The sequence below is a fragment of the Petromyzon marinus genome, chromosome 22 (assembly GCF_048934315.1).
Source record: "Petromyzon marinus isolate PM22_M1 ecotype Great Lakes invasive population chromosome 22, UKy_Petmar_22M1.pri1.0, whole genome shotgun sequence".
Classification (NCBI taxonomy): Eukaryota; Metazoa; Chordata; class Hyperoartia; order Petromyzontiformes; family Petromyzontidae; genus Petromyzon; species Petromyzon marinus.
In genome coordinates, this window is record NC_133688.1 from 19,104,650 (window position 1) to 19,116,842 (window position 12,193).

General features: G+C 49.7%; 1 protein-coding gene across 5 annotated transcripts in view; it reads left to right on the top strand.

The window, feature by feature from the left end:
- Nucleotides 1-1,253: 1,253 nt before the first annotated feature.
- Nucleotides 1,254-12,193, top strand: part of LOC116944866 (tenascin-R-like) — a 113,017-nt gene continuing 102,077 nt past the window's right edge. For 3 of the 5 annotated variants that reach the window (XM_032958708.2, XM_032958709.2, XM_032958707.2), the window contains exon 1: nucleotides 1,258-1,461. The gene's annotated coding sequence lies outside the window, so the exon portion shown is untranslated. Of the gene's footprint in view, nucleotides 1,462-12,193 lie in introns of all 5 variants that reach the window. The other 2 variants (XM_076068823.1, XM_032958705.2) reach the window with 2 other exon arrangements.

A 12,193-nucleotide genomic window follows, 5' to 3' on the forward strand; every position in this document is an offset into this window, starting at 1 on the left:
GTTAACTCCCATTCCATATTCGTCAGTTTCAGACTCAGGTGAGGGAGTTATGCTAGAGGGTGAATGAGGCGCCCTATGATTCTTCCAAGAGCTCAGGATGGTGTTTCTCACCGAAATGTTAAATGCTTGGGGAATGGCGTGTTGGTGCCTGGTGATACCTTGGGGTTTAAGGCCCAGGAGGGAGGATTCAATGGGAGTCAATATCTCGGTGCCACACATCACGTTGAGAACCCGGTTTAAGCACGGGGGGCTGAGACCCGGATTTGAACGCAGGGTCACAGCGGTGATGGCTCAGGACGTGTTTCCTTGAGCCCGTTCCTTCGTCAAAAACACGGGTCTTTAACATCCACCTAACAACAGAAGGCGAGGCATTTGCTCAGTTCCCTGCAGAAATCCCTGGCAGCCTGCTGGGATAGAACCAATCTATTTACGAAACTATTTTAATGTTACCAGGTAAGGCCTCACGGAGCTACATAGCTCTTTTTTCAGAAGCAACCCGGCTACAAATTATCGTGGCTTATCATGTGGAAATGCATATCAGCCAAATACTCTAAACGCGTGATGTTGATTCTAAATGTGGAGTGGAAACCCGGACGACCCGGGAGAAAATTCCACGCGAGCACGGGGAAAGAGACACGCAAACTCCAAATATACAGCAGCAGGCGTCAGGGTCGGGGTCGAACCCACGACCTCCTGTATACCAGGCGAGGTAGTTAACATCCCACCACCGTGACGCTACCGATCGAGGTGATTCTGCCAGGTAATTGGTGACCATCGTGGATGCTGCCTCCATTGTTCTGGGAAAGGAAGAGTGGGAGTTCTCGTGTAGAGGTGGAGTTCATGTTGGATATTGAGGGGGGATGGTGGACGATGAGGTAAGGGAGGTGAGTGAGATGGTGAGTGAGAGAGAATGTGAGTTATGGGGGCAGGAGTGGGGGGATTCGGGGTGGGTGGGTCGGTGAGCGGGTGTGAGTAGGATGAGTGAGTGGGTAGAAGGGTGAGCAGGAGGATGAGTAGGTGGGAGGGTGAGTATGTATGACGGTTTAATTGGTGTGATGGTGAGCGGGCGTGTGGGTGGTGAGCGGGCGCGTGGGTAGTGAGCGGGCGCGTGGGTGGTGAGCGGGTATCAGGCTACGCAAAGGAGTGCGAGGCGGGGTGAGCGTTTAGGGAGGAGCCCGCAGTGCTGGATATCGAGTCGGACTCGCTGACCCAACTGCATCGTTTGCTGCTGCTACTGCACGGAGCTGGTAGCAGCAACATAAGTGGGGAGAGAGAGAGCGGGAGAGAGAGAGAGAGGGAGGAGGGAGAGAGAGAGAGGGAGAGAGGCAGGCCGGGAGAGGAGAGAGCTTGAACGGAGAAGGGAGAGGGCTGGAGAAGCAGCAGCAGCAGCAGGCGGGAGATCACTCATCGTCTCGCCGCCGCCGCGTGGGCTGCTCGTTACAAGACCGAGCAGGTGTAAAGGTGAGACTCACTCGCTCACTCACCTGCCTCCTTGATTCACCTGGGGTGCAATTTGATGAAGCGGATTAAGTGCAAAGTTTTGCTATCGAGTATTGCAGATGTGTGCGTGTGTGTGTGCTCGCTGACAAAGCACTTGGTCCAAAAGTCTGCTCAGGCTATACAGGGGATCTCTGTATTTGTCTGGTGTGCAATGGGTTGCGCACTGCGCTACGGATCCGCAGACCCCAGTTCGATTCCCAATCACGAGATCAGTGATTATTTTCACCTGTCATCATACGCTTTCCCTCGGCTAACCCAGCCTTAAAAGTACTAATTATATTCACAATAACCGTGTAATTTATGGATTAAAAAAAAAAACTTCCCTGAATTTCGGTACGTAGTTTCAGAAGGGTGCTGTATCGAGATTGACGTCAATTTTATTTAAATCTGCACCTTTGTGTGTGTGTGAGAGGAGACAAAGAATACCACGAGTAAACCCATGGGCAGAACACGCACAGGGCCGCACAGATGGGTTTGGCGATGCCCCAGTGCAGTGTGCGAGCATCAGCGCTAAAGGCAGGGAGACAAAGGCGGCCCTGCGTGGCGCAGCGCTGGCCAGACCAGCCCCTGCCTGGTGTGCCGCACTTGCCCGATCATTGGTGTACGCGAACAGTCCTTGCCCCTGCAGTCTGTGAAACAAACGTGGGATTGCGTGTATGTAATGCTGTGTCTCGTTGCCATTACCGTGTATGATAATACATCACATCGGTCGTGATTAAACCACTGCTGCATGACGTCGAGTTACGCGACGATCGTGCGTCAGTACGAGGTGAAGTTTTTGCTTAGACCGGGTGTACGCGTGTGTGAGTGTGTATCTGTGTGTCCCAGTGTGAGCGTGTCTGTGTGTGGGAATCGGTGGTGTAGCGGTTAGCGCGCTGCGCTACGAACCCGGCGACCCGGGTTTGATTCCTGCTCACGGTCAACATCAGTGACGATTATCTGAACCGGTCCTGGGCCTTCCCTAGGTCGATTCAGCCTCAAATGAGTACCTGGTGCGATGTGTAAACATCGCCACTAGGGAGACGAAGGCCGTATCGGCCTTCATAGGTGCTCGCTAACAGCACTTACCCCTACAGTTTTTTTAAGGCTATATGGGGGATCTTTGTCTTTTTAAAGCGGTAGTGTAGTGGTTAGCGCACTGCGCTACAAAACCGGCGACCCCAATTCGATTCCCGCCCCACGGCCAGCAAACATCGCTGGCAAATATATCTGAACCGATTCTTGGCCATCTATTTCGTGATATAAAGGCGGCCGGCCGTGGGATTAGCCACACCACCCGTTTTCCTTGCCGACTTTCAAAGGTGCTCACTAACAGCCCTTGCTCCAACAGTCTGCATGGTTCAACGGGGATCTCCGAATTTGCGTTACAGTGTGTTTGTGTGTATGCATGCGTGTGTGTGTGTGTGTACGTCTGTCTGAATGGTAGTTTCGTGGTTAGCGCACCACGAGGGAGGCAAAGGCGGCCGGGCGTGGTTCTGGTCAAACCCTCACTCTTCGTGTACCTTGCCGGCCTTCGTAGGTGCTGCTCGCTAACAGCACTTGTCCCCAAACAGTCTGTTAGAGCTTCACGGAGGGCGGGGGAGGGGAATTTCTTTTCAATCTTTGTATGTACACGTGGTGGTGGTGAGCTCATTACTCGATTTGCGCACGGTAATAAGGAGACGATAAATAAATGAGCGGAGGGATTACGGAGGAAGGAGGAACGCTAACCGATGGAGACCCGCGCGAAGCACGGGGCGAGCCAAGCGCGTGGGTGGGTGGGAGGCACTAAGCGCATTGTGCATTGAAACCGAGGCACCCCACTCACCAAATAATTGCCTTGCGCGACAAATTAAAGTGCCATTTGCATCTCTCTACCCGCCCCGTGTTTTATTTCTCGCCGAAAGCCCCATTCATCGTGCCCTCAGGTAAAGTGCCAATTCATTGGTCGATGTCGCGAATAAAAGGGAAAAGCTTTGGTAGAGGCGCAAGCCTCTACCAAAGCCGCTGATCGCAGAAGCCTCCTGCAGTAGACGGAGCTCCATGGCGCCCCCCCCTTCTCCTCCTTTGGTCTACTCTTCCACGCTGGAAGAGGTGGGGAAGAGTGCTTCATTTATTCTGCTGGGTAGACAAGAGGGGGGGTTTCACTGCCTCTCCCGGGAGGTCGAAACCACCCGGACTCGACATTGCAAGTCCGCTGCGCTGACCCCGCGTCACCCCACGGTGACGGCTCCCCCGCCTGATCGTGACGAGTACTCACGGAGCGGTGGAACAGCAGGCGACAGCGCGTTCGTGATTGGTCGCGACGGCGTCCGTCTGCAACGCTGTCATCTCTGGTGCGTGCAATGGCGCTCTGAACGAGCAGATGAATGTTAAAGAATGACAATACAAGGACACTGATTAGGTATGCTCGTGCGTGGATTGTGTAACGCTTGGGGAGAGTTTAATTATCGCTCGGAATTCTCCGTGAGTTGCTCGCTGTGAATGATTCTGTCGCTCTGATTTGTGTTTGCGAGGTTTGGGGCCACCCTGTGTTTTTTGAAGTTGGAAAGCAATGAAAAAAAATGAAGTCTGTCTGTCTGCATTAACAAATTTAATTTTGGATTGTCCATCAGCCTACTGGTCTTCCAGACCAGTGATTCATCGCAGAATTTGTTTGTTGAAAAGAAGACAATTCTGGGGCTGGTTTCGACATTTTGAGTCTCATCAGGAGTCAGTCCTGATAAAAGAAAAAGCTGTTACGTTATGGAGCCAAACCAAGTTAGGTTCACCTCTGGCATGTCAGCGATGCTGAACTCTTGAAATAATCATAAAGCGTAACCTTAAATAAAACTGTCTGAACCACCACCTTAATACTGAATATAGAATTTTGAAAGTAAAATCTACATTTTGGACAATGGATGTCCTGCAAAGACTAGAAGAACAAAAAAGTGAGGGAGATCATTTTGGCAATTACAGTCCGCGGTGGCATTTCAAGAGCTATGAATTGTGGGTAGTTCATATTGAGGACTGCCAGAAATTTACGACAATTGCCAGCCCTTGGCAATCTAAATCAAACATTTGCCACGGTTGTTTCTTTGTCCAACTTAAAAAAAGGATAAATCCCCCGCCAGATTTTGTGGAAATTCGTCGGAAAATAATTACACGCGCAAAAAAATAAAAAAGCCTGATGTTATTTCATTTGTTTGAGCGAATTATCCCTTAAAGCCCTCCCTTTGTGTGCGCGGCCTCTGTGAAATGAAAGTAAATACCGCAGATGAACGGGGCGAATAAAATAAAATAGAAAGAGGAAAGAGAGACCGACAGAGGGAGAGAGAGAGAAAAAAAACCACGCCCAGCCAGGATAAGCCGAGTGAAGGCTTCTTCTCATCACGGCAATGGGAGATAAATGGAGCTTTTGAGACCGCGGCAAGCACGGTGGCTTTGTGATGGAGATTCCATGGCGCGGCTCGCGAGCTCCGCTGAGCCGCGCCTGGCGTTTGGAGTGAGAATTGGCACCAACGTGAGGCCGGCTTCTCCCCCGCCCGCCCTCCCCTGCCCCCCACCCCACGGCCCCCACCCCATCCTCATCCCAACCCTCAACAGAACTGAAATAAGGTCAAACGTCTTCGCCCTTTGACGTCGTTTCGCAAATACGTCGTCGCTTTATTAACACCGCTAACCGATGTGGCGTCGCCTCAACCCCACACTTACGTCGCTGACAGCAGCATCATCATCCGTCCTTTCTCGTTATCCGTCGCCTCTCAGCCTTCGCCCCCACCTACTGCCCTGTAAATCGCTTCGACTTACGTCGTTTCCGACATTCGTCGTCGCATATTTCAGGAACGCATCCCCGACGTAAAGCGGGGTATTACTGTAGAAAATATTCATGGAGCATCGGTGCAAACTCTGGACCGGTTTGCACAGTTGCGAGTCTCTTCGGCAGAGTCATGCTTGTTCAACGAATGCATCACCAGACCGATGAGGACATCTCCTTCATGAATGGAAAATGAAAGACAACGCCCACAAGCAGTGCGATTGTGGCCATGCAACTCGAACTGTGGACCGTATCGTGAACCACTGCACAGGCTGGTCCAGATGTCTTGTGACCCCTTCATTTAATTCCCGAAAATGCAAAAATAGAAATATAATTTTCAAAGTGAGGTTTATTTAAAACTAAAATGAATGTGCAGAGGAAACAAATGTTCGGGGTCAATTAATTGGGGGGGGGGGGGGGGGAGGGGGGAGGATCACAAGAAATCTGAAGCACCCTGTAGTCTGCGCTCCTGTCACCGACGAATAACGAAACCACAACGAACTCTCTCCTGAAGCCCTCTCGCGGCGAGCAGACCTCGACACTGGCATCAGCTCCCGGACCACACTGCCATCACGCGCAACAACAGAACAAATGCTGCTGAATTGTCAGATGATGATGGCAGGAGCACCCCATTTAAACCACAGGGTGCCGTTCAATGCAAAAAAAAATTGTACTCGCCAGTAGCAAGGATAAAAAAAAAATGCAGTGCCGATTCTCTGTATGTACGTTGAACTTCTTTCGCGCCGTACGTAGCCAACCGTCCCTAGCCAACCGAGGTGCGGGGGAAGGACAACGAACTAATCACAAAAAGCAGTTCTAAAGAAATTAGTTTTCATTCTAGATTTAAAAGTGCATAGCTCCGGTGGCTTCTTAATATCGGAAGGAAGAGCGTTCCAGACGGCCACAGAAGCGCATCTGAAAGCGCGCGATGCGGTGGCCGTCTTTGTTCGGTGGCTTAGCCAAAAACCGCTGCTGCGAGGATTAACGGAGTTCGCGTGCTGATGATTTATGCACCTTGAGATCAGCGAGGGATTGTGGTCCATTTGTGGCAAGCACTTTGTGTGTAATGAGTGGTGGTGGCGGCGGGGGGGGCTGATGTGGGGTGATGACGATCGCTGACCATGTTCTAGCAAATTGAAGAGTGGAGAGAATTAAGCGGTAACAACAGCGCGGCCACGCACCGCAGCAGCAAGGCGTCAATCGCTGCACTCTCCCCCTTCCTGCCCCACGGGAGGCGATGGATGTTGTTGACGCCTCCTTTGGAACCGCATTGAGCGAGTTCCTTGAGACGCACGCGCCCAGCTGCAAGATTGACCACGAATCCCCATTTGGTAACGCTCACAAGTGCCAATGCCTTGCGGGAGCGGAATTCACAGAACTTGCTTCCCGTTTCCCTTCAAGCGACCTCGCATCCACACCGTGGCGAAGCATTTTCTCACCCATCCCCGCTCTAGAAAGAGAGAGAGAGAGGAGTGTTTGTCACGCGACAGTCAAACCGATTCATTTCATTCTCTCAAAGCTGTAATTTGCAATGCCAAATCCCATCCTCATTGTGATTGATTATTTTTCGCGCAGTCATTTGTGACCAAGCTGAGACCGTCAGTTCCGCTACACGTGAGAATCCGGTTTAGTCACAGGAGGCTGAAACCTGGATTTGAACCCAGGACCTCCGCAATGACCCCTGACCCATCCGACTTCATTGACCTCCCGACAGAGGGCGACTTTGATCTCTGGTGATTGGGCGAGCGGTAATCCTCTGCACCCCCCCCCCCCCGCCGCTTCTGTGTGGCCCTAAGGTCACCTGAATGGAGGGATCTCAGGAGTAGTTCTGTGGCATCAACTTCTGCCGGTCGTTCTGCATTGACGAGGGCTGCAACTGCTCTGCGAGAGATCCGAACGGATTCTGCATCTCGTGATGTCACACCAATCGGGATAGAAATTGGTGAAATGTTTGTTTTTATTATTCCGGCATGAATAATATATAATCAATCAAGCAGGCAGTGCATTGTGCGTTAGTAAAATGACAGATTATTAAACAAATCATTCGGTGATACCGCGTGGGCAGCAATGCACAAGCACGGATAAGAAACCCACTCAACGCATTTGTCAACACCACTCTGAAGTCATATGTGTGCTATGAAGAAGGTCCATTGTCCGAAACGTCTTAGGGCCACAGTGTTAATGACGACTGTGTCAAAAGGGCCACCCTGTTTTCTTTGCGTGACGCGGCGCACTAAACACACAAAGCGAGCTACGCCCTCCTCCGCCAAGCTCACAAAAGACTTCTTTTTGAACGACGAGGACGAGGAGGATCAGGAGGAGGCTCGCGCACCACATTCTAGTGGCAACCACAAACCTCCCTCTTGTGCCACGGCCCCACAGGGAGATGGGGGTGCGTCAGATGGTTTGGGGGAGAGGCCACGGAACGGAGATCCCATTATGTCCTCGCAGCACCTTGACCGTTTTGAAACCAGAAGCCACCACAGCTACCGCCACCACCACTGCCACTGGCGCCCTCCCAGAAGCTGTCACGGTGTGTGGCAGTGGAAAGGATTATGGGGATGGTCAAGATGAGGTGCCGGAATTACAAGTCAGTTATTACTATAAAAAAATATATTGTTGCAAAATAAATACGGTGCGTGAATTAGACTGAGTGAGCGAACCCGAACAGAAGACGCGGCCTCATTTTGCCTACGGGTGCCTACGCAGAGGGACGTTGCCTTGTAGTGAGCCCATATTTCTGCGCACGGCAAGCCAGCGGTTTAATGGTCCACGCGCTGCTGATGGGAATGACAAATTTGAAACCCGTCCAGGGCGTGAGTGCCTGCAACAAACCCTGCTGGAAAAGGTTGCTTCGGAAAGCTCAGAGGCTGATGGGTGAAATATGTTTGTTTTTGTGTGTGAAACAGGCTATTGTCTGTGAATGCCATGAGCCGGTCAGCTGAGTTTGATTCCCGGCCACGGCGACCATCAGTGACGAGTGACCTCTCGATGTCTTCCATGGCTCTCGTCTTAGTCAACTGGCTCTCACCGACTTGGTGAAGTATGGTCAAACAACTCTCACAACCGTCACAGAATGTGAAGGCTGGGAGCATCGCTATGGGAGTAATAGTACAGCACAACAAATGCATTTGGATCAACTGTCCTGTGATACCCACAAATTAGTTCCGCAGCAGCCTATAACACCTTGGTATGCACGGTGTCCCCCCCCCCCCCCCCCATCCAAGCAATATCCAGGCTCAACGCTGCTTCGCGTCCGAGATTTCAACGAAATTGGGGCGCGTTGCGTGTGATCTGGTGACATATATGCCGCGAAAGGTTACGTAAATAAACATAATTGCACGCGTGATAGTAATGGTTATTTGCAATCCTCATTCTATAGTCACACTGCTCTGCTCGGCGAGACGACACCTCCGTGAAGTGCGCAGCATCACTGACATGTTATTATATAACCCTATCGAGTTAAGCCCTTCCTGCGTTCGCCGAGCACCAGCAACATTTATTTATTTTCTTTGCTCATGCAAAGTTGGGTGGCAAAGCGGATATTAGTTTATATGCAGGGTACCCTGGCGTCTATGCGGCGGTGGTGGTAGTGGTTTGATGCGTTCCAACATAAAAGGGCGCACAAAGCGAAATCGCACGAGGAGTGCACACAGTAGACACACAGTACACACACACAGTACACACACACAGTACACACACAGTACACACACAGTACACACACACAGTACAAACACAGTACACACACAGTACTCACACAGTACACACACACACACACAGTACACCCACAGTACACACACACAGTACACACACACACAGTACACACACAGTACACACACAGTACACACACACAGTACACACACAGTACACACACACACAGTACAAACACAGTACACACAGTACACACACACAGTACAAACACAGTACACACACAGTATTCACACAGTACACACACACACACAGTACACACACAGTACACACACACAGTACACACACAGTACACACACAGTACAAACACAGTACACACACAGTACACACACAGTACTCACACAGTACACACAAACAGTACAAACACAGTACACACACAGTACACACACAGTACACACACACAGTACACACACACAGTACACACACAGTACACACACAGTACACACACACAGTACAAACACAGTACACACACAGTACACACACAGTACTCACAGTACACACACACAGTACAAACACAGTACACACACAGTACACACACAGTACAAACACAGTACACACACAGTACACACACACAGTACACACACAGTACACACACAGTACTCACACAGTACACACACACAGTACAAACACAGTACACACACAGTACACACACACACAGTACACACACAGTACACACACAGTACACACACACAGTACAAACACAGTACACACACAGTACACACAGTACTCACACACAGTACAAACACACAGTACAAACACAGTACACACACAGTACACACACAGTACACACACAGTACAAACACAGTACACACACAGTACACACACACAGTACACACACACACAGTACACACACAGTACACACACACAGTACAAACACAGTACACACACAGTACACACACAGTACTCACAGTACACACACACAGTACAAACACAGTACACACACAGTACACACACAGTACACACACAGTACAAACACAGTACACACACAGTACACACACACACAGTACAAACACAGTACACACACAGTACACACACAGTACTCACACAGTACACACACACAGTACAAACACAGTACACACACAGTACACACACACACAGTACACACACAGTACACACACACACACAGTACAAACACAGTACACACAGTACACACACACAGTACAAACACAGTACACACACAGTACACACACAGTACACACACAGTACAAACACAGTACACACACAGTACACACACAGTACTCACACACTACACACACACAGTACACACACAGTACACACACAGTACACACACACAGTACAAACACAGTACACACACAGTACTCACACAGTACACACACAGTACACACACAGTACACAGTACACACACAGTACACACACACAGTACAAACACAGTACACACACACAGTACACACACAGTACACACACAGTACACACACACCACAGTACAAACACAGTACACACACAGTACACACACACAGTACACACACACCACACAGTACACACACAGTACACACACAGTACACACACACAGTACACACACACAGTACAAACACAGCACACACACAGTACACACACACAGTACACACACAGTACACACATACAGCATACAGTACACACACCACACACAGTACACAAACACGGTACACACACACAGTACACACACAACACACACAGTACACACACACCACACACAGTACACACACACAGTACACAGTATACACACACAGTACACAGTACACACACAGTACACACACACCACACAGTACACACAGTACACACACCACACACACAGTACACACACAGTACACACACACCACACACACTACACACACACAGTACACACACACACCACACACAGTACACACACCACATGCAGTACACACACCACACACACAGTACACACACACCACACAGTACAAACACAGTACACACACAGTACACACACAGTACACACACACCACACAGTACAAACACAGTACACACACAGTACACACACACCACACAGTACACACACAGTACACACACACAGTACACACACACAGTACAAACACAGCACACACACAGTACACACACACAGTACACACACAGTACACACATACAGCATACAGTACACACACCACACACAGTACACAAACACAGTACACACACACAGTACACACACAACACACACAGTACACACACACCACACACAGTACACACACAGTACACAGTATACACACACACAGTACACACACAGTACACACACACCACACAGTACACACAGTACACACACCACACACACAGTACACACACAGTACACACACACTACACACACACAGTACACACACACACCACACACAGTACACACACCACACACACAGTACACACACCACACACACAGTACACACACACCACACACAGTACACACACAGTACACACACACAGTACACACACAGCACACACACAGTACACACACAGTACACACATACAGCATACAGTACACACACTACACACAGTACACAAACACAGTACACACACAGTACACACACAACACACACAGTACACACACACCACACACAGTACACACACACAGTACACACAGTACACACACACCACACAGTACACAGTATACACACACAGTACACACACAGTACACACACACCACACAGTATATACACACATACAGTACACACACACAGTACACACACACAGTACAAACACAGTACACACACACAGTACACACACAGTACACACACACAGTACACACACACCACACACACACCACACACACAGTACACACACACACCACACACACAGTACACACACAGTACACACACACCACACACACAGTACACGCAATGTTGTCCCACGTCGGACCGCATATGAGTTAATTTTAAGCCCCATAATATTGCGATTTTTGGGTAGAAACAGGTTAGCCGCATATACAGCGTTACATAGCACGAACCGAAACTGCGTAAAGCGAGGCCAACCCATACATTAATTATAATTATCAATAATCTATTAATGTTTTCATTTTAATCCTACCCCACCGTCCTCTCGAATCGCACCGCGTTGTTTTTTTTGTGGGTCATCTTGGCAGTGACCTTTCTTAATCAACAGCCGCTGTCGGAGGTCCAATGTGGTCGGGCCAGGCCAAAAAAAAACCCAGCCTCATCCGCGCTCGCGAATTCATTCAACTCCGCTTCTTTAATTGTTAATTACTCACGTGGT